Below are 21649 nucleotides of genomic sequence, written 5' to 3' on the forward strand. Positions count from 1 at the left end.
ATATACTACAAAGCTACAGTAATCAAGACAGTATGGTACTGGCACAAAAACAGAAATATAGATCAATGGAACAGGATAGAAAGCTCAGAGATAAACCCATGCACATATGGTCACCTTATCTTTGATAAGGGAGGCGAGAATATACAGTAGAGATAAGACAACTTCTTCAATAAGTGGTGCTAGGAAAAACTGGACAGTTACATGTAAAAGAATGAAATTAGAACACTCCCTAACACCATACACAAAAATAAACTCAAAATGGATTAAAGACCTAAATGTAAGGCCAGACACTATCAAACTCTTAGAGGAAAACGTAGGCAGAACACTCTGTGACATAAATCACAGCAAGATCCTTTTTGATCCATCTCCTAGAGAAATGGAAATAAAAACAAAAATAAACAAATGGGACCTAATGAAACTTAAAAGCTTTTACACAGCAAAGGAAACCATAAACGAGACAAAAAGACAGCCCTCAGAATGGGAGAAAATGTTTTCAAATGAAGCAACTGACAAAGGATTAATCTCCAAAATTTACAAGCAGCTCATGCAGCTCAATATCAAAGAAACAAACAACCCAATCCAAAAATGGGCAGAAGACCTAAATAGACATTTCTCCAAAGAAGATATACAGATTGCCAACAAACACATGAAAGGATGCTCAGCATCATTAATCATTAGAGAAATGCACATCAAAGCTACAATGTGATATCATCTCACACTGATCAGAATGGCCATCATGAAAAAATCTACAAACAATAAATGCTGGAGAGTTGTGGAGAAAAGGGAACACTCTTGCACTTTTGGTGGGAATGTAAATTGATACAGCCACTATGGAGTACAGTATGGAGGTTACTTTCAAAACTAAAAATAGAGCTACTATACCACCCAGCAATCCCACTACTGGGCATATACCCTGAGAAAACTACAAGTCAAAAAGAGTCATGTACCAAAATGTTCATTGCAGCTCTATTTACAACAGCCAGGACATGGAAGCACCCTAAGTGTCCATCAACAGATGAATGGATAAAGAAGATGTGGCACATATATACAATGGAATATTACTCCACCATAAAAAGAAAGAAAATTGAGTTATTTGTAGTGAGGTGGATGGACCTAGAGTCTGTCATATAGAGTGAAGTAAGTCAGAAAGAAAAAAACAAATACCATATACTAACACATATATATGGAATCTAAGGAAAAAAAAAAAGGTCAAGAAGAACCTAGGGGCAAGACGGGGTAAAGACACAGACCTAGTAGAGAATGCACTTGAGGATATGGGGAGGGGGAAGGGTAAGCTGTGACAAAGTGAGAGAGTGGCATGGACATATATACAGTACCAAACGTAAAATAGATAGCTAGTGGGAAGCAGCCGCATAGCACAGGGAGATCAGCTCGGTTCTTTGTGACCACCTAGAGGGGTGGGCTAGGGAGGGTGGAAGGGAGGAAGACGCTAGAGGGAAGAGATATGAGGCTGTATGTATATGTATAACAGATTCACTTTGTTGATAAGCAGAAACTAACACACCATTGTAAAGCAATTATACTCTAGTAAAGATGTTAAAAAAAAAAAGCGACACCAAAATAAATGAAAACCAATGACAAAAAATGACCTTACATGGTACAGATCATTAAAAAAAATCATAAAAGAGACCAAAAAATTAAATTTTTTAAAGAGATTCAAGAAAATATTACATTCATAAAACAAGAAGATGATAGGGAAGAGACACAAATACTAAACGAGAAAAACTTGGAAATTAAAGATTTTCATGTCAGTAGTTTTAAGGGACATTTGTAATTTTAAATAGAGAAAACCTCTCTACAGTGCAAAGAAAAAGAACAAAATGAAAAAGATGAGTCACTGAATCTCCCTGAAGTGTGACTTCCTGCTAATTGGAGATCTGATTGTAAGAAAACAAAGAAATATAGTGAGAACATGTTTTAAAAATTAATAGAATAATTTTCAAATTTATGAAGGAAAATGATTTGCACTCAAAATTCCAAAGAGAACTAAGAGAAGGAATAATTGACTATATTAATAGGAAGAGTATGGATAAATGTGGAGTGTGGTATGTGAGATAATTTAGATAATGTCTAAAATACTGTGGGTCTATTTGTTTGGTCAAAGTATGTTTTACCTTGATTTTTTAAAAAAATGTGGTTTCTTTAGGTGTATCTGTACCAGATTTCCACAGATTGCAGTCACTGTCTGTTGAATCCCCCTGGTCCATAAAGACATTTGAATTTAAGCTTTTTGTTGTGGAACTAATAAGCAATTAAAGGTGATTCCCTCTGAGGAAAGGAACAGGTTGGGGTTCGGAGAGGGGGCTCCACTGTATAAAGAAATATAAATCCTTGGAACTTCTGTTCTAAACACAGTAGCAGTCATCCCTTACAGTATGATAACGATTATGGGACTAAGAGGAGAGAATTGGACTCTAGTTCTGGTAAAACCATTACTAAATTCTGTAACATGTCATTTAAGTTCTTTGGATCTCTGTTTCCTTATCTTTGAAATGATGCAACTGGTAAAAAAAAAAACAAAAAAAAAACCTGGTATGACTCTATATTCTACTGTTTGTTTATTTTGCAAATGTAGGCCTATCATTTTCTTTGAGAATGAAATGAACTTTAAATTTTCTAGGTCTTATTTTCTTATAATTAAAAAAATAACTTTTATTTTTGCTGATGTAAAAATGCAAGCCTTACCGAATGATTCTCTAGAAGATTTTATCTCCATTCCACCTCTGTTTTCCTGAACATTTTAATAGTACTAAACAATAATTTTAAACAACATTTTGTAGTGGTTTCCAGATAGAGATGGTAAATTTTATAGTCCTCTGTGTTATTAAATTATACCAGTTATTCTGATTACCTGATGTGTCTGCAGATTCACAGAGGAATTGATAGATGAAGGATGACCATTCCAACATTGCACAGATGTGAGGATATTGCCATCTTAGATCGGCAGCTGCTCTGGAAGTTCTCACTGCTTCTTATTATTTGGACTAACACTTTAATTTTGTAGCTGATCAGAAATAGTTGCTTTAAAGATGTTAGCTATTCCTAATGAACGTGAGAACACAGATGGGTCCCATAAGAAATGTCTAACCTGCTGGTTGTTAGATTTCTGTGTGTGTGTGTGTGTGTGCATACATGTGTGCTTTAGCATCTTTTAATTATGAATATCAATTCAACAAGCCAAAAGAAAGTTATAATAGCTTTCTGTAGATAGATAGAAATAAAGAGATTGACAGACAGAGAGAGGGACTGAGACAGAGACAGACAGACAGGGAGAGGAAGAGAGATAAGGAGGAATGAGGAAGTTTCCCAGTCTCTCCCCACCACCAACTTGGGGCTTGTATACCACAAAAAAGTATTGTGAAAATTGAGAACACAAATTACATATTAAATAATATGTTAAGATCGATCTAGTATTTTTATGATTTGGAAGGATAGGGGATTCTGAAATGAGAAAAAAGTTAACAATGAGGCATTCTTTAAAGCTGTGGATATCTGGTTTCTGTTGACAGGTTGTGATAATAATCCCTTGGGTCACCTCCTTTTACCATTTACTGAGTGATCTGGTTTTTGGACAGTGACTGGGGGCAGTGAAGACCTGCTCTGTCCTGTTATCTCACCTGGTTTGATGAATCCAGGGTCCATTAAATTTCCTTTTAAATGTGAAGTTCTTGGCAATTAATTAGAACCGTTAGCATATGAACCATCCCTTGATTCTAAGATAAGAAAAATGCCTGGACTCAAGCTTGGAAGAGGCAGTGGAACATGGTTGTGCTAAAGCTACAAGTTTAAGACTATGGTGCCTGCATAAATGCAGTTCAGAAGTTCTGAATTATCCAATTACTTAGCAGAATGACAAAGCATAGTTAGATAGCCTCTGTGGGATTTAGTTACTTCATCTTTAAAGTGAGGGTAATAGTAATAGTGGCTAACACTAATACAATGCAGGTTTCTAACTGGTTTTGCGGGTCTCTTTTAAGTGCTTTACATAATATTAGCCCTTTTAATTCTCACAATTCTAAGAGCTAGATGTTTATTTTCATCTACCTAATAATTATAACTGCTTTAATGTGTTGAGGTGACAATGCATGTAATGTACTGATTATTGTGCTTGGCACTTAGCATGCGCTTAACAAATACTAGCTGTTATTAGTGTATCTCCTCTTCCAGGGTCCTCTATGGGCATTTAGTATGGCAGGTGCCTAGTAAATCTTGCCTGCTTAACTGATTTCTGAAATAAAATTCTCAGACCTGGAAGAGTTATTGTGAAGAGTAACTGCAAAATCCGATCCCAGGAGGCAATAAATAAATAGCAGTCAAAGATAGGATTGAAGCCAACCAAAATAGAAACACAGTAAAACTATATTGGTGAAATATTTATAAATCTTGTTTAAGAGAAAGGTGAAGGTAAAAGAGGGAAGGCAAAGGAATACCATGTCATGATAAATATATCGTATAATTGCACACATTGTACACAGTGCTAAACACTGAAATGCCACTTTGCAGAAAGTGCATCTAGCTTAAAAAAAAGGTGGTAAGATTCTTCTATTTCCTTTAACTTCTAGTTAAAAAATTGTAGTGTCACTGCTGATTTTTGTTAGGTGTTCTTGGCTATGTTGAGCAGTCATCCTCCCCTTTCCCCTTAGTTTTTTGATCAGCTTTGACTGTTATTTTTTCTTGGCTGATTCTTAGAGAAATTGAAAAGTGAGTGCTTGTTTCGTTTGAGTATGAAAAATAGTAACAATTTAAAAATGTTTCCAATCCTAGCCTTAGTCCCTTGAGTGAAAAAGATGAAACATTATTATTTTTTGTTCTTTAGAGACCAGACTTCATTTTTAGTATGTGATGTCTTGTTGTTTTTAGTGATTTTTATAAATGCTTAATTGGAGAATTTCTATTTTTTTATGTAGAAGGACACATTGATTTCTCATTTAGAAATATTTGAATTCCAGTTCTCTTTTCTTGTCATATGAGGAGAATATGTTGTTTTGAACACTGATAGTTTGTCAGTTCCTTCACAATAATTTGTACAAATGATAATTGTACATAAATTCATAAACTGCTGGTGGGAATCTAATGATGCATCATGATGTTTTTGATTTATTTCTGAATCATTTGCAGTCTGTTGAAATGTACCAGGACTAATTGTTTAATGTAACCTGTAACTTCCTCAACTCCAAAAACATGTTCAGTAAAATAGAATATTTATTTTTAAAAAATGATGAAGGACTAGCTTATGTTTTGTGAGAGTTTATAATATAAGAAGTGGTTGTATGGGTTATTAAATAGTTTGTGTTTTATCTGTGTTTAGAAATCCTTTTCATATTAAAAATAATGAAATTAGTTAAATAACCTTTTACTACTTTTCTTATTGTGATCCAAACAGTTTTCTAGAGCTGCCTAAAATAACGTTGGGTCCTTAGCTTACATTTGCCTAGTACTCCTGTTGCCTCCCATTCTGAAGTTTTGTGTTTGAATATTTTTTAAAAGTGATTAAAAAGAAAAGTTTAACTTAAACTTCAACAGCCTTGCAAGAAATTTATACATGAGAAATAATTACAATCAAGTAATAACTCCTGCTGTGTCTGGGAACCATGTATGAGGTTAACCATTTTCAACCAAGGTTACATTAAGTCACAGACAGACAATTGATTTTTTTGTATTGTTGCATCTAACTGCCAAAATACTCCACTTGTAATTATTTTATAGTGTGATAGTCCACCGATAATTAACCTTGTAAACTCACTTTGTGAACAGTTTTCATTTTATTTAAAAGTGCTTTGGAAGTTAGTAGCTCACAAAAATATTCACCATCATTGTAAATATAAAACCAAGATATAGAAAGATTTAGCATTATCATTGGTTTTGCAGTGTGTTTTTGACTAACACTAAATCAAAGATATATACTCTTTCCTGTCACAGGGCAGGGCTGATGCCCACTATGTGTGTGTGTGTGTGTGTGTGTGTGTGTGTGTGCGCGCGTGCGCGCGCCCGTGCGCGCATGAGCATGCGTGTTTCACAGAGGGCTTCTACTGAAAGTTGAGTTTTTCTTTTTATGGATTTCCTGGGTATTTATTTATTTATTTTATGGAATCTTGATTTACAATATTGTGCTTTAGGTATACAGCAAAATGATTCAGTTATACATACATATATATACACATACAAATTATTTTTCAGGTTTTTATCCATTGTAGGTTATTATAAGATTGAATATAGTTCGCTGTGCTATACAGTAAGTCCTTGCTGTTTATCTTATATATAGTAGTGTGTATCTATTAATCCCATACTCCTAATTTGTCCCCCCCACCACTTCCCCTTTAGTAACCATAAGTTTGTTTTCTATGTCTGTGAGTCTGTTTGTTTTATAAATAAGTTCATTTGTATCATTTTTTTATATTCCACATATAAGTGATGTCATATAATATTTGTCTTTCTCTGTCTGACTGACTTCACTTAGTATATAATCTCTAGGTCCATCCATGTTGCAACAAATGGCAATATTTCATTCTTTTTTATGGCTGAGTAATATTCCATTGTGTATATATACCACATTGTCTTTATCCATTCCTCAGTTGATGGACACTTAGGTTGCTTCCATGTATTGGCTATTATTGTAAGTAGTGCTGCTGTGAACATTGAAGTGCATGTATCTTTTCCAATTAGAGTTTTCATCTTTTCCAGATATATGCCCAGGAGTGGGATTCCTGGATCATATGGTAGTTCTATTTTTAGTTTTTTAAGGAACCTCCATACTGTTTTCCATAGTGGCTGTATCAATTTACATTCCTGCCAATAGAGTAGGAGGGTTCCCTTTTCTCCACACCCTCTCCAGCATTTATTATTTGTAGACTTTTTGATGATGGCTGTTCTGACTTGTGTGAGGTGATACCTCATTATAGTTTTGATTTGCATTTCTCTAATAATTAGTGATGTTGAGCATCTTTTCATGTGCCTGTTATGTATATGTCTTCTTTGGAGAAATGTTTATTTAGGTCTTCTGCCCATTTTTGATTGGGTTATTTGTTTTTTTTGATATTAAGCTGTGTGAGTGGTTTGTGTAGTTTGGAAATAAAGCCCTTGTCGGTAGCATCATTTGCAAATTTTTTCTCCCATTGTGTAGGTTGTCTTTTCATTTTGTTTATGGTTTCCTTTGCTGTGCAAAAGCTTATAAGTTGGATTAGGTCCCATTTGTTTAGTTTTGCTTTTATTTCTTTTGCCTTGGAAGACTGATCTAAGGAAATATTGCTACTATTTATGTCACAGAATGCTTTACCTATGTTCTATTCTAGGATGTTTATGTTGTCATGTCTTATATTTAAGTCTTTAAGCCATTTTGAGTTTATTTTTGTGTATGGTATAAGGGAGTGTTCTAACTTTAGTGGTTTATACGCTGCTGTCCAGCTTTCTCCTGGGTGTTTTTTTTTTTTTTTTTTTTTTTTTTTGTGGTACGCGGGCCTCTCACTGTTGTGGCCTCTCCCGTTGCGGAGCACAGGCTCCGGACGCGCAGGCTCAGCGGCCACGGCTCACGGCCCCAGCCGTTCCGCAGCATGTGGGATCTTCCTGGACCGGGGCACGAACACGTGTCCCCTGTATCGGCAGGCGGGCTCTCAACCACTGCGCAACCAGGGAAGCCCTCTCCTGGGTGTTTTTAAGTGTGGCTCTCCATGATCTCTTGGGCACCACTCAAGTTACTTATTTTATGATAATTCAGATTTATTCTTGACTGTTAGCTGTTTTATTAACTTTAGAGTTTGTTTTGACCTTTTGTTGCACCAAATTAAGTTTTGGTCTAAGTTTTTAAAATTTCCCTATCTAAAACCTTATCTTCATTATAACTTTATTTTCAGGTTTAATTCAATAGTTTTGAGTTTTTAGCCAATCTTCCAGGTTCACACCTTCAATTTATTAGAAAGTTCATGAATTCCTACCTTTTTGCTGATACCCATATATAGCGCTCCCTTTGCAGGGCCAGGTGTGTTTATTGAAATGGCCTGATGCCAACAACATTTCACCACCAACAACTCTTCATATACCCTTTTACTCTTCTCACTCCTCTTCACAATAACACACCCTAAAACTCCCCCATTTAGTCACTTTTTAGCTGATGTTATTTTCTGTCCATCTATATTTTTATCATATATGTATTTAGTATTTGCCTAGGAAAAAAATTATGTGATTTTAATAAAGTTGTATGCATCTGTATTTTATTATAAATCTGTAAATACCCATGCATTTTTAATTGGCCAGAGGGCTACATCTCACAATAACTTGATATATAAAATTGTGGGCCAATAAAATGTTGCCACATTTTAATACAGAAGTGCATTTTATTGCTGCATGAAATGATTCCTGCTTAAGCAGTCAGTATACATAATCAGTTAATAAATCTGGCTAGTGGTTTTGGGGTCTACTTGGTTTAAGACACTATGTAAATGCAAGATCAGTAGCTTCCAAAATTTCGTTAAGAGGCACATACTTACAGATGGGTTTTCAGCAACGGTTCATGTGCACTGCATGCAATTACTTAGTGCTTTTGCAATTCTAAAGCCCTGGGGGTCCACGTGGCAAAATCCTTTTTTCTCTGGGTCTGCCCGTCTTTCTTTCTGTCAAATCTCTGCCTTACTGAAGTCTCATACTATTAAAAAGATGACTTTCTCATTCCTGCTTCTGGGGGTTATGTCCTCGTTTGAGATGAACAACATTTGCATAATAGAGCTACATATTTTCATAAGGCCAAGCCATTCTGTCAAGAAAGGGTCTCTTATACCATAAAAAATATAAATGTCAAATCTTTCCATGTGAACAATATTACAAATTTTTTAATAAGGGGCATTAATAAGAGACATATTGTTATCTTGTAGAATATTTACTTTTTCTTCTGTGTGTTTTTCAGCAAAGGCATTCAGACTGTGTTATTCTGGCTGTATTCTATAGGAAAATAGCCTTTACCACTGTGCGGGGGCTTCAAGGACAGTGAGCTTCTTCAGTAGCTAAAATTCTCATCTGATGATATGCTTGGCTGATTGCCATCAAGCAAGTCATTCAGAATACTTAAGAATTCTGATTTCACACACCGTGTGTCAGTCTCAGCGTAAAAGTTCACACTGCACCCCAATTTCAAACTTTTTCACGTGTTACTTTCTCAATCCAGGTTCACACCTTCAAGTCATTAGGAATTTCATGAATTCCTGCCTCCTTGCTGCCTCCATATATAGAGCTCCCTAGGCAGGGCCAAGTGGCCCAATACCAACATCAACGACAACAAAAGGGAAGGAAGCGAAGAAAAGGAGATCGTATTCCCCAGAATGATTCCTAGCTGTGGTTGGCCTGTCCTCCCTCCCTTTAAGCAGCTGCAGTCCTGTGGCTTGTTGTGCCTCAGACCCCTTCACTGACCTTGGCTTACAGTGCTGTTAAATATGGATAAGGCAAAGCTTTCCTTTTTCCTTCCAACAAGTCTCGGGAGTGAGATTGTGTCACTGCCATTTAGCCTCTGACCCTCAGCTCTGTTTCTCCTTGAAATGGCACTAATCAAGTTGTCCCGCTTATTGATGCTCATGAAGCATTTAACATAAGTACATACATTTTTCTTTCTGCAGTTTAATGAATCCTTTCTTTTATCTTCCTAAATTGTAGCTGTATATCTACATCCATCTGTCTTTAATAGATTGTGAAATGCGAGAAGGCAGTCAAACGTAGTTCTTTTTGTGCTGTACCTAGCAAAATGTCCTACACAATTAAGTCCTTCCTACATGCATTAATTAGATTGCACATGTACAGAGAGGTCCCCTAGGCCTTCCAAAGCTGTAGACGCTACTTTGGAAAATGATGCAGGCCCAAAAGGATTTAGGTCAGTCAAATTTTTATCTGGCTTTCCCAGAAGGATAGTTGAAAATGCCTTTCTCCTGTGCTGTATTAATTTCTTCCTTGTGATTTTTTTTCCCTCTCACGTTCCATTGTCAGCTCGTCAAAGATTGTGCACTTTCTGTACTTCTTGTCAAACTCATTGGGTATTTGAAATAGCAATGTCTTTGTGATTTTCACCAGAGTGGCCCAAGAGTTCTGCCACCTCTGTCATTTTAAAGAATTTGTCTGCAACTTGTTTCCTTTGCAAGGGATGTAAGTCACAGGGTTTAAGATTGAAAGGGATCTTGAGGGTGATCCTGTCACCCACCTTCCCTCAGTCAAAGTGGTGCCTAATCTACACCCAAGACTGACATCTTTCTTTAAAATAAAGTTACTCCACATCGTGTAGTCCATTACCTACTCCACGCTGCCAATAGGGGGATCTCACTAAATATAATTCTGGGCATGTAACTCCTGGGTGTAAAAACCTATGAAAGTTCTACAGGTTAAATTTCTATTTCTTTAGTATTGATATATCATTCAAAACCCTTCATAGAAATTTATCCCAATGAGCTTTGCAGCCTCACTTCTCATTTGTTACCCCCTCCTAATCTATTTTAAGGATTCACTGAATTATCTCTTTGTTACCTGGACATGTCATAGATATCCATGACTGTTTGCTCACACTGCTTTGTAGCCTTGAATTACCTATCTTGTCCTTTCAAGGATCAGCTTAAATGCTAACTCTTTTTACAGGATTTCCCCAATCTCCAGGACAGAATTTTTTCTATTCCTTTTTCCAGTTCCCACAGTACTTTGTTCTTATTGCTGTTGCTAACTTATACCATGTTATCATGGTTGTGTCTTCCTCTGTCTCCGATTTTAAATTACAATCTTTTTCACAGTGGAGGCATCACATTCCTCATTGTTCCCCCGAGGTCTACTAAAGTCCATAATATAGCTAGTTATTCAATAAATGTCTTGAAAACATTGATTCAGTAGGATAAAGGGCTGTGAATTTAATGATGCTCTATTGAATGAATCTTTGTGACACTCCTCATGTCTGTTTCTAGAATACGATGGGAATATAAAAATATTGGCATAATCTATTCCAAAGATAATCACCACAAATTTATCAAAATAGTGGGTTCAAGAGGGTGTTTAAAAAACATTTAATTCCAGCAACAAACCACAACTTGAAATCCCTTTCAGCATTTCTGGACAGTGGACCTTCAACTTCTTGAACTCTTCATTTGGCCCTTTCTTAGGGAAGCCCATTCTGTTTTGTCATTCTTTACAGTAAGAGGGCTTTTCCTTATGCTGAGCTTAAATTCTGTTCCTTGTGACTTTTCTCATTGGTCTTATTGGTCTTAGTCCTGGCTTTTTGGGAGCACAGAAAACAAATTTAAGCTGTTTTCCACATTGTCAGTTCAGCATTCAGGTTTCTGCTATATATTCTGTTTTACAGGCTGAATGGCCCCGAATTCCACTGTGTGTGTGTGTTTGTATGTGCACATAAATACACACACACACACACACACACGTATATATATATATCCATGTTTTATACACATATATATAAAACTTCTGTGTTAGTGCACGATCAGCCAGAAAGCAATCGGAAATCATTTTAACTGGATGTAAGATAACTTGCATAGATAGAGGTAGAGACAGAGACAGAAAAATAGGTTACCATATAAACAATTGACATTCTGGTCAGTATATGTTCATATGTATAATTTTAGAACTTACATAAATAAAGGATGACAAATATTGCGTTATACTTCTAGATTTTAAATTCTAGGATGATCACATTTTCTGGTTATTTTATTGCTATGCAAGAAATTATCCATACATTTAGTGGCTTAAAAATAGCAATTTATTATAATCTCTCATCATTCTGTGGGTTGACAGAGCTCAGCTGGGAGATCCTCATTTGGGGTCTCTCATGTAGTTGCCATCAGGTGGTGGCTGGGACCGGAGTCGTCTAAAGGCCGGATGAACTGGACGTCCAGTATGGTTTCTTTAGTCACATGTCTGATGCCTTGTGCTCCTCAAAATGGCCACTCTCTCCAGTAGAGTGACCTGAACTTCTTCCATGGCAGCTGAGGTCTCCAAGAGGCAGAAGACAGAAGATGTGAGTTAAGGGTTACTCCTGGACTGGTACAGTGTTGCTTCTATCATATCCTCTTGGTCAAAGGAGTCCTAGGGTCTGCTCAGATTCCAGGAGGCAAAGAAATAGCTTCATCTTGTGATGGGCGAAATGTCAAGCTCACATTGCAGAAGACCATGCAGGATGGGACATGTTGCGGTCATCATTGGAAGATACAACCGGCCACACTCTATATTTGGATGGTGTAGTGGAGTTAAGGATACACTTTCAATCAGTTTTAACGTATTCTCAGAAGAAGTAAATACAAATGTGTACGTTTAAACAGTGGTGTAAAACATGAAGAAAGCACCAAAATTGACCATAAAACATAATAGGAAACTAACTCACATCCTCTACCTAAAGTTCATCACATATTTACACTACATTTCTAATTGGATCTCATGATTTGAAAGGTCCCAGTTCTAAATTTAGGCTCAAAAGAAACTTCACTTAAAAAAAAAGCTAATATCTAAATAATCTTTAGTTTCTGGAAATTCATTTTTAGTGTGTAATATAATCTCTCCTACTGTTAAAGCAATTTCATTACTTGGAGTCTAACTTTAAAAATAATCCTTCATACAATTAAATATAACTAAACTACTAGGTATTTCCTTTTATGAAATATAAATTTTTCTATTTGAGCCATTTTTAATGTATTGTAATTTCCTAAATGTTGATTCTTTCCATTTCTCTCCTCTGAATTCCTTTGAATTTTTTTTCATTTTAAGTATTATTTGACATATGAACCCTAACATTTGCTAATATATTCTGGTCAAATAATCATTAAATCCTTGACAGAGAAACATTTTCTTTATTCTTACCTGCAAATTCTCAAGTAGTTGTATGTATCACTTAGAAATTGTGTCCAGTGTTTGCCCAGAGTGGCCTGAAGAAATTAGTGCTTTTATTTTTCCCTCACAAAATATGAAGTCTTGATGTCAGCAGTCCAAGCCTGAGAAGCCTGGCTCTTTAATGTCACCAGGATCTTGGATTCTTGTAGACATTTTAAGATCTCAAAATAGCTGCCAGAGTTCCAATCATATCTACATGTTGGGCAGGCAAAGGCCAAAGAGCATAAAGTACATATAGCATCTAAGGCCAGAGAGAATAAATATTGGGGAGGCAACTGGTAGGTCCAGCCATACCACATCAAAAAAATCACATTTTATTAACTTTTTGAGAATTTACTCTTACTGCTTATTTTTGCCCCAATTGTGTCTATACTAGTCTCCAGCTCTTTTAATGCTGAAGTTCTGCCTGATTTATAGCTCTGTATTTGGTTCTTACATATGCAGTGTGTTGCTTTTGTTCCCTCTGAGTTTTCAAACTAGTATTCTTTCTTTTTGAATGATAAGATTATATATATATATATATATATATATATATTGCAGAAGGTTTGCAAAATTAAGTAAAATATTAAAAAGTAAGTTCATATTACTTATATTTTTACATTATTCAGAGATCATAACTATTACCATTTTGCTATATAGTCTTCCAGTCTTTCTGAATTTTATACATATATTTGTGTATATGTAAATACATGTGTGTATACATATTTATAATTATTTACACAATTGCTACTTTATTCATCATGTTATTTTAGAAAGTATTTATATTGTTTTAAAAATATATTGATATATTGAAGATTTCTGCATATAAATAAATACTGTTTGAGACATGAGTTTTGTGGCTGCCTGGCATTCTATCATCTACACAAACCACACCTTACTTTGTTGATCTCTAATTGTTAGACACTCTAGTTGCTTTTAAGGATTTACAGTTATAAATATTATAAATGACACTGATGAAGTTCTCTGAACATAAATCTGCCTGAATCTCTAATCTGTTCTTGGAAAAACTTCATGAAAGTGAAGTAAGCAAAAGATAGAGATATGTAAAGGAAGAGTTGAAATTTTTACAGTGAGTAGAAAGTAATGAGGGAAGGATATAAAATAAGTCATGCTTTACTGTGTGTTTGCTGAGAGTGGGGTTAAGTGAGTTAAGCAAACATGTTTCACCTTTCATCTCTGAGGATGAAGGAACCAACATCTTCTCATATCTCTGCCAGTGGATTAGAAGCAGGGGATGAAGGTGAAGGCATTCAGTGTTCTTTACAGGAGAGGCTAGTGAATGTTTGGAACAATCACTTTGCCAGTTCCTTGAACATTCAGTGGAAAAAAAGTGAAATAAAGTAAAGGGAACAAAGAATTGACTGAAAACCCACTTGAGTTAGGAAACAGGTCTTGACTTCTCAACTGGATGAACAGAGAAGAGGGACGGATGAAACAGTCTTCAGTTAGGGAATGCCACAATGTAGACACTGTCTGCAAGGTAAGCACACTGTCAAAAATCAAGGGGTGAGGGTGTTCAGGATCTTGGTCAAGGCATTGCCTACTGTTTGAACCCGATATGGAATTATGCAGTGACTTAAATTGGCTAATGGACTTCAGGAGAATTACAGTTTTAAATGCAATGTTGAGGAGATCCTGATTCGGCATGCTGTTCATGATAGAAATTATCATAGGATTATTACCAAGCCGTATTTACAATAGAAAGTGTACAAGGAGTTGACTTAGGGTTCTTGAATGCCAAATGAAAATGGGGAGGGAGAGAGAGAGAACACAGTGATGACTTTAGAAGTTATAGATTCATCAGCTTGCTTTGATATCTAGGAAAATAGAATAAATCAAAAAGACATTTTTTCATACACCTCAAAGAGCAGAACAAATGGGGGTAACAACCAACATGGCTTTAAAAGAAGTAAGTCACTGCAAGTTCATCTAATTTTATTATCTGACACAATGACAGGACTTAAAGATGAGGGGAAGCAAAAGAGTTCATATATCTTCATTTCAGTAAGGTTTAGTTTTTATCTCATATGACATTCTCATCAACCAGTAAAGAAAATGTAGTCTTGGGTAAAGGGAGGCATGGTTTGTTATGTGTTATTGAATCAGTGACCTGCCAGGGCAGACCACCTGAGACTCCAGAAGGGTTGATTGGGTGCTTATACTGAATAATATTTGTATTAATCTCCAGAACTTAATAATACAAAATATGGATTCTACAGACTAGGAAAGTTGCTAAGTCTGTGTGAATTTGCAAGAATACAAAGTAAATATAGGAAAAAGGAAAGGTGGCTAAAGTAACTTGAAGACTGTTGAAAACTATCAAAGTGGCACTTAAAATGCTAATATCTAACGTAATAAAATGTAAATGGTAGTATCTAGACATACTGACGCATTGTTGCTATAAATTAGAAATGAGACTTGGTAGAGGGGCTTGGATTATTCAGGGGGCTCTGCAGTGTTTTCTGTCTTTGCTTGCATCACTCGTCATGTAGTAATCAATCCCCTTGTATGTTCTCAGTTACAAGACTGTAACATATCTTCATCTATTTTCTTCCTTAGGTCCTGTAAAATCTCAACTGTTGCTTCCTAAGAAAATGGGAAGTGTTAATTCCTCCAAAAATAAATATTTTACTAAAACTGCTCTGTTTCCATGCTTTTCCATATGAACAATTTTTTATTTCAAGGTCAAATTTTTGGCTAACCTCTTTGTAGACATTTTAAAAGGTAAACTCAACACTTGTGCATAAAACTCAATTCAAGACACGACAATATGAAGAACTAGGGCCAAGTCAGGACACAAACATGCAAAAAATACTGTGTCACAACTGCAAATGGCTGCAGTGACTATAAAATATAAACTGATTGTGGGGTTGTTCAAATGTGAAAATTTTGTGCATCTGTGTTAATAAAATATAGTTGAGCAAATTTTAACAGCCTTATGCTATTTGATCCAGTAATTTCCCTTCTGGGTATTTTATCCTGAGGAGACAATCATGATATGGCAGAAGATACATTCAGAAATACGTTTGCAGTGTTTTTTATTTTTTGGTAACTGATACTTGCTAACAAGTTATAGATAAAAAATATTAAATCAATGATTACATCTATGGGATACCAATCAGTGAAATAATTTTGCATTGTAATGATAAACAAACATAATGTTGTCACGGAATGAAATTCACAATAGAGTAAAAAAAAGAATCTAATTATGAGTTTATATTGTATAATTCTTTAAATAATGGTTTGGAAATAAAGACAGTAAATATATTGTTTGAAATGAAATATATTGTTTTAGGAATTAAGGGCGATTTTTATTTTTTTATGTGTCTTTTTTTTCCTGAATTTGAAAAAAACAGAAGTTGGTAATTTTGATTTAGAAAAACAGTTATATAAGAAAGAAACAGTTATACTGATTACCTTCAAGACTGTTTGATAATCTTTTTTTTTCTTTAATTGCTGAACACTTTTATTTATGCATATCACTTTATTATTTAACTTTACGTTGCTGAATTCACTGACTTTAATATTGTTTATATGGTTTATTTAAAAACCCAAAGCTAAATTCCATATTTACTTTCATTCTTTATTTTATGAATTTAATATGCATATATAAATATGTTATTTAAAAGATATCTGATTTAAATATATGCATATTTAATATATGAATTATATATAATATATAAAATGCAGGAGAATGTGTATATATATCTGGATTTTTGTTATTTTAGTTGTCCAAAAACATTGAGCAATGATTCTGATTTGTTTTTTAACTTCTTAATTTTTTTCTTAATTTAAAAACATGTCATTGATTATCTCTTTGGCTATTTTTCTGTGATCCCAAAATATCTCAATGAAAGTAAGACATTTATTTATTTCTACCTATTGCCTCTAATTTAAAATTTTGATATAGCTTCAAGCATACAGAAAATTGTAATTATTATACTTCAGAACCCTGAATACTCTCTGTCCAGTTTCGTTAGTTATTTACATTTTATCCCTTGTGCTTTATTATTTCTGCTTGCTCTTTCTCTCTCCATATATGCTCATATATATATATAGATATAGATATAGATATGCATTGTATAATTACATAATTATATATACATATATGTATGTATATATGTGCATATATATAATGTTTCCCTGAATCCTTTGAGAATAAGTTACATACAACATGCTTCTTTACTTGAAGTACTTTAGTGTGTATTTCCTAAGGATAAGGACATTTTCCTATATAACCACAGTACAGTTGTAAAAATTAAGAATATCATTTTTAACAAAATACTGTTATGTAACTCACGGTGCATCTAGGGTCACACGTGCATTTGGTTGTCATGTCTTTTGAAAAATTCCTTCAATCTGGAACATTTCTTCAGTTTTTAATGACTTTGAAGAGTTCAGGCCAGATATTTTTAGACTTTCATCAGTTTGGGTTTTCCTGATATTTCCTAATTATTGATTCAGTTTATACATTTTTGGCAGACTTATCACAGAAGTGATGTGTCCTTCTCAAGGGCATCATACTTGGAGACTTGTCATGTGTGCTTGTGCCGTTTTGATGATGTTGTCTTCAATCATTTAGTTAAGGTGATCTCTGCCAAGTTTCTCCATTGTTTTCTCCATTGTAATTAGTAAGTGATTTGGGGAAGATACTTCAAGGCTATGGAAATATCTTGTTTGTCAGCACACTTTCACCCATGAGTGTTGATCTGCAGGTGTTTTCTTGACTAAATCAGTTAACTATAATATGTGCTTAGTGGTGATTTTCTAACTCCAAGGTACATTCTACAGAAGGGAAGAGTTTTCCAATTCTTCCTTATATACTTTCTTTTATTTATATTTTATATTCTGTAATGAAGTTTAATTCTTTATAATTATTTATTCTGATTTTCCAATTGTCCCAGATTTGACTTTTGAGAATCTCTTGAAGCTGAGGCCTAAGTTCTTTTGACTTAGCCCCATCATTTTAAAATGCCTTATTCCTCCCCAAGAAAAAAAATGTTGTCACCTTGAATTCTGTATACTTTTAAGTCTTCTTCCTGTGTTCACGTTATAATACGTGAGGATAATTTTTCAACATTTTCACAGTCTCAGTGGACTTTCTGAGAGTGAATTTTGTGTCACTTTTAGGACCTTTGTTTTCTTCTTCTCTCTCCCTCAGTTTCTAGACCCTTTAGATAGATCACTGTAATACATATAGTGGGAGCTTGAAAGATAGCTCTGTTAGAAATTGGTGTTTAATTTTCTGTTTACAGGTAATCTGACATTTTTATTATCCTCCAACTTCCAGTTATGCTGAAGGCCTAGGATTTGTGTGTTTTTATTTGTTTTTGTTGGCTGTATATTTTACAGTGTGTGTGCAGAGTTTCGGATTTAGGTGACTGCTATTACAATTATCCCAAATTACAGGTCCATATTTTTTAAGCATTCTACAAAACATATTGATATTTAAGTTATTTGCAATATGCCATAATGTAACCAGAATGTGTGGGCTGCATTGCTTTACCTTTAGTGGTCACTGTTCTCTTAATCTAGTTTATTTAATTAAATTAAAGGTTTTTTCTTTATCATTATAATTATTTTGTCGAATAGTACACCTATAACCCCAGGAGGTATCTCTCTGAAAGATGTGTCCATTGTAAATGAAAAATCATGATTTGAGATGATTAATGCTTATGACTTACTTTTGACCTTTAACTATAAATTCGCTAACTATCTCTAGTTTTCTCCTTTTGAGAAACTCTCTGTTGAGGATTAGTAAAATCATTCATTCCTATACCAGGTAGAGGCCAGTGCCATCCTGTTGTCTTTCACACACTAGAGGACTATCAATTAGACGTTCGACTCAGAATGCCTGTTCTGCAGTTGAACTGTTGATTTGGTAAGCTAGTATTTCTGCTTAGTCCTATAAACAACTAAATATCTGGGCGGAAATTCTGCTGGTTGCTGAAAACTAATGTCTCTCTAAAGATGCTTGCTACTTTGTTATTGTCCATAGTGTGTTTAATCTGTCTGAAACAACATGTGGTACTTTGAAGGGTTACTTTAATTATCATTAGGTTGTGTTTTGTTTTGTTTCATTTGAACAGTTCTTTTATAAAACAGTATACCCAGAAGCATAAAATTCACTTAAGCTGAAATATTTTGCACTTTGAAATTACTGTGCTTTCCCTAACACCTCTCCCCTAAAACAAACACATTAATTAATGAAATCTGATTAAATAACTTTCTCCTTATAATTGGCCTTCTGAAAAAAAAATGAATGTTTATTTTTGTGACGAGTGCAAGTGGCATGCCTGCATTTTTCTCAGTACATGGTTTTCAATTAGAATTGAAACGCAGTTACAAAGTGAATTGGTGTAATTCTCTGGATAAATCAAGCAAAATTCTCCTCCGACTCAGTGATCTTCATATATTAGACAAAAGTACATTTGCAAAACTTGAATTATGTAATAGCCACCTAAAATCTCCAACTAAAATTTACTTATAAATATCTCATTTTTGAATTGCTTTTATGTTATTCTGGCTTGTTCTGGGGGCCTGTGTTTCTTGCATGTATTTTGGAAGCCAATGTGCAGATTCATCTTAAGAGTGTCCTCCTTGACTGATGTGTAGAATATTTGCATATAGTTGGGAACATTTCTGTTCATCAGCCCATTATAATATACTGTATGTATAATCTATATTTTACAAAAGCTCATTTCGGTATGTTAAAATATGTGGTGTCTAAGTGAGTGTTGTTCTGGATTAGTTTTTCTGTGACCATGGCAAATTGCTTACTCTTTTGCATTTCTTTCTTTTCCCAGATGCATTTTGTAGGAGTATTTTGAGAATGAATGTTTGCAAATCATTTTGAAATTACCAAGTGCCACATACAGTAAGTAATATGTATTTTTATTTTTCCACTCAATTGCAGTCATGCTGAATAAATTTGGCAGACAGTCATGAAAGAATACATTTCTATTTACAGTTCTTTACATTTGTGAATACTGAGGAAAAATGTATATAAAAGATAAAGATTTGAGCTATTTGCTAGTCTGAATTAAGTTGTATAATTTCAAGATTTCTAATGACTGATTTTACACTTGTTCTATGTATATAAATGGTACATAATATTTATCACTTTTTATTTGAGTTTTTTTCCCTTTTAATCATAAGTTGACAAGCATGAAGAAAAATTAGTGTTATTAGCCAGTGTTGCTATGGAAATTTTAAATAGGAGTACAGAATTAAATATTTGGATTTGCTGAGGATTAAGATTTGCTGTGTATCAGGCATTTATATATTTTGTCCTAATTCTCCCCAAAATATTTTAAGATTACTATTTTTATTCCCATTTTATAAATGAGAAAACTGAGATCCAAGAAGTTTTAATAACTTGCTCAATATCTATTCAAAGTGAAGACCTGGGCTTTGATCAAAACACACAGCTTTTCAAGAAATATTACCTTCACCAACAACTTAGAAAAAGTTAAATTAATTTTATTTAAGAGCCTGAATATTTAAATATTTATTTAATATTTAATAAGAATACAAACATGTTCTAATTATTTCTTTGGATTTTTGTTTTGCTTAAGCAGTATCACGGAAATGTTGCAATTTTTTTTTCTGTATCATCTGTCATGTCATTGCTTCCATTTCAAATGATGCTTTCAATTCCTGACTTGGATGGCTTTGAACTAGTAGGAAATAAGTGAAAATGTGGATTCTGAAAGAAAGTTAATGAATCACCTAAATTATTCTTTGATGAAAAGTGTTTAGAATTAGAGTTCTGAAATTCTCTAAAAGTCATCTTTCATTTATTAAAAAAAGCAAGTGCTCTTATATTATCATTTTGAAGTTGGAAGGAACCATAGAATCATAGAGTCCTAGCCTCTGCATGCTCACATTCCTTGTTTGATGAATTGCGATAATCTGGAGGACAATTCTAAATTAAAATTTCCAAAAAATGTAGAGGCAATGATGGCAGTATTGATGTTTGTACATTGTCTCCCAGTATAACTACTTTAAAAAAACAAACAAACAGGTGACATAGTGTAGTGTTTTAAGAATTTTGACTCTGGATTCAGACTTCCTGGGTTTAAATTCTGGATTATCTCTTTTTAGCTGTGTGACTTTGAATTACTTTAAAATGTCTCTTTAAAATGGATATAAGATTAGGAACTGCTGAATTTGTGGTGAGTTAATACATGTAAACTATAGCACAATTCCATCTACATAGTTAATGCTTGATAAATGTTCATGGTTATTAAATTGGAATTGATTCATTTGGATATTTCAATTCACGTACATTTGTTAATAAGCATCATAACTTCATGATCACGTCATATAAAATATACAACAAAGGTACTCAGTGAATACTGTTGATTGACATGCTCAAAAAGAAACTAAACTTCAGCTTTCTTCACACCCAAATCAAGATGCTCTTAGTAGATACTTTTCCTCCTTTGAACTCTTAGTGAAGAAACAAACTATTTAGTCAAACAATATGTATATCCTATTATGTGGTGATAGCAAATCTAGACTGAAAGTGTGTTTGTGTGCTTTTTGGAGAAAAGAGGGGGAAGTTGTGTGCTTATGGAATCTGAAATGCTTGTTTTGAAGGAAGCCAGGCAAACTTATAGATACAGAATAAAGAGAATTGTTAAAATGATTGTCAACTAATTTGGAGGAACAATCTCATCCAATGTTTTGTTAAACGACTCATGGAAATTGAAGGGATGTGGGCAAGAAAAAATATATATTAAGTATCGACCCTATCCCATGCACTTTGCATTCAACA

At 34.3% G+C, this 21649-nt stretch overlaps 1 protein-coding gene across 3 annotated transcripts in view; it reads left to right on the plus strand.

The window, feature by feature from the left end:
• GALNT13 (polypeptide N-acetylgalactosaminyltransferase 13) overlaps positions 1 to 21649 on the plus strand; it is a gene marked incomplete at its 3' end in the record, with an annotated part of 559595 nt that overhangs the window by 15836 nt on the left and 522110 nt on the right. For all 3 annotated transcript variants that reach the window (XM_082841320.1, XM_082841322.1, XM_082841323.1), the window contains exon 2: positions 19674 to 19744. The remainder of the gene's footprint in view (positions 1 to 19673; positions 19745 to 21649) is intronic.

The sequence above is a fragment of the Leucopleurus acutus genome (genome assembly GCF_964270905.1).
Source record: "Leucopleurus acutus genome assembly, chromosome: 6".
NCBI classification, from domain to species: Eukaryota; Metazoa; Chordata; class Mammalia; order Artiodactyla; family Delphinidae; genus Leucopleurus; species Leucopleurus acutus.